The 3,108-nt window shown below is 27.9% G+C and overlaps 1 pseudogene; it reads right to left on the minus strand.

Moving 5' to 3' along the window:
* Positions 1 to 2,412: 2,412 nt before the first annotated feature.
* LOC145256035 (5S ribosomal RNA) lies at positions 2,413 to 2,529 on the minus strand (annotated as a pseudogene).
* Between the last annotated feature and the right edge of the window lie 579 nt (positions 2,530 to 3,108).

Consider the following 3,108-nt stretch of genomic DNA (forward strand, 5'->3'; position numbering starts at 1 on the left):
GATGAAAACCTTTAAAAAAAACCCCACAATTGTTGATGGCTACACTCTTTTAAATATATTTGTACATATATATACATATATATATGTACATATATATACACATATATATATACATATATATACATACATATATACATATATATATATACATATATATATATATGCGTAAAACCCATAAGAGTTGTGTACCTTTAAGACCGATATTATCCATGATAGGTTCCGCCCAACATAAAGTAGCCAAATTGCTTACTAATATTTTAGAACCAGTTTTTGAAGAGAATATTTCTTTCTGCAATAAAGATTCTTTTTCTTTTGCTAAATTTATGCAGAATTATACTCAGACTGACAAATTTATGTGTTCTTTTGATATTGAAAGCCTATTTACCTGCGTTCCACTCTCAGAGACTATTGATATATGTGCCGATGCCCTTTATCGCAGTCAACTCCCAACTCCCCCTCTTCCTGAGAATATTTTTGTGGAACTTATGGAATTCACCACCATGTTAGTCGAATGCAGTTGTAATAACATTTTGTACAGTCAGATAGATGGTGTTTCGATGGGTTCTCCCCTGGGACCAGCTCTGGCAAATATTTTCGTAGGTTTCCATGAAAAGAGTCTTTTATTTGACTTTCAAAAACCAGATATTTATTTTCATTATGTTGACGACACTTTTTGTCTGTTCAACAATGAAACGGAAGCAGATACCTTTTTTGCTTCCCTTAATAATATTCACCCAGTTCTAAAATATACTATAGAAAAGGAAAGTAATTCTTCCCTTCCTTTTCTAGATGTACTTGTGTGTAAAACACCTTCAGTTTTATTGACTTCCATCTACCGTAAACCTACATTCACTGGTCTTTACACACGTTGGGGCTCTTTTTGCCCCACCAAACAAAAATATAATCTTTTCAACACCCTCATCCATAGAGCTTTTAAGATAGGTTCAGATAACAAAGTAAATGATGAAGTCAAATTTATTACCAAGACTCTTTGCAATAATGGTTTTCCATTGCAAATCGTGGAATCTACAATTTAAAATAAAATTTCTAATTTCAATAAAATTAAACAGGCATCTGTCGACAAATGCCCTATCTACCTACGCCTACCTTGGCTAGGTAATATTAGCCAAGTAAATTTCTTCTGTCGTACAACAATGTTACTTTGCATCAAATACCCGTATTGTTTTTTTCTTGTAAACGCATTTTGTCTTCAATTTGTAAAGACGTTCTCCCCCCCACACACACACACCACCACCACCATAACAATTCTATTATCTATTTATTTAAATGTAACTCGGCGGACGTCTCTCAAAGATTAGATAATAGGGTAAAACAACATGTTCCATCCAAAATTCGAAATGGAACTACCTACCTTCGGACGTTTAGAACAATACCCATGGCTCATCTATAGGAGAGCACCTTATAAATAATCGTATTTGCACTTTGAATTTTAGTGCGGATTTTTCCATCCTTAGTAAGTCGCACTCTCTTTACCATCTTACAATTCTAGAAATTATATAAAGACCCTGAGACCTTCTCTTTGCAAACAAAAAGAGAATCTCTTAGGGTTTAATCTAGTTTCTATTTAATAATAAATCCCCCCCACACCTTTTTTTTTAATTTTATATATAAATATATTTCCACCTACTTTTTCACCTCCGATTCATTGTTCACCCCTTTTCTTTTTAAAACGTAATTAAGCTCGATTTAAGCTCTATTTAGCGAGCTTCGAAACCGGTCAGCTGAAAGATTTATTTTTATTTTTTTAATTTCACAATCTAAAATAATGTTTTCGAACAAGTTTAAATTTAGTCTTTACACAGACATAATAAAAATTTGTACCCGCAAAAAATATTTAAATATATGTATATATATGTATACATGTATATATATGTATATATATATGTATATATGTATATATATGTATATATGTATATATATGTGTACATATATATGTATATATACGTATATATACGTATATATGTATATATATATATGTATATGTATATATATATGTCTATATATATTTATATATGTATGTATATATATGTATACATATGTATATATGTATATATATGTATATATGTATATATATGCATATATATATATGTATACATGTATATATATGTATATATATGTATATATATATGTAGACAGGTATATGTATATATATATGTATATATATGCATATGTATATATATATATATATGTATGTATATATATATATAAAAAAAAGGCTTCCTTCAGTCTTGACAGACTATGGATACCCACTGTAAGGGTGCCTGCGCGTGAAATTTGTGTGGGAAGAGTTGCGCAATCTCCAACCACGCCTCTCCTGAGTCAACATTGTTGCATACCAGTGGCAAGTTGAGGTACAAGACGACTGGAAAGAATGCCCAGATAAGCGGAGAGCACATACAGCGCCTAGAATTCCCAAATGGTCACCCATCTGGTATTAGCCAGGCTCAACGTTGCTTAACTTCGGTGATCTGACGAGAACAGGTGTGTCAACGTGATTATGCCGTATATATATATATATATATATATATATATATATATATATATATATATATATATATATGCATATGTATATATATATATATGTATGTATATGTATGTATATATATGTACATATATATATGTATAAATATATACATATGTATATATATGTATAAATATATATATATGTATATGTATAAATATATATGTATATATATATGTATATATATATATAAAAATATATGTATATATATATGTATATATATATTTATATATATACGTGTATATATATGTATATATATGTATATGTATATATATGTGTATATATATGTATATGTATCTATATGTGTATATATATGTATATGTATATATATGTGTATATATATGTATATGTCTATACATATGTGTATATATATGTATATGTATATATATGTGTGTATATATGTATATATACATATATATATGTGTATATATGTATATATATTTATGTATATATAAATCTGTATATATATATGTATATATAACTGTACATACATATATATATATATAACTATATACATATGCATTATATATGTATATATATGTATGTATATATATGTATATATAGAT

The sequence above is a fragment of the Euprymna scolopes genome, chromosome 31, assembly GCF_053919585.1.
Source record: "Euprymna scolopes isolate OS-2025 chromosome 31, ASM5391958v1, whole genome shotgun sequence".
NCBI classification, from domain to species: Eukaryota; Metazoa; Mollusca; class Cephalopoda; order Sepiida; family Sepiolidae; genus Euprymna; species Euprymna scolopes.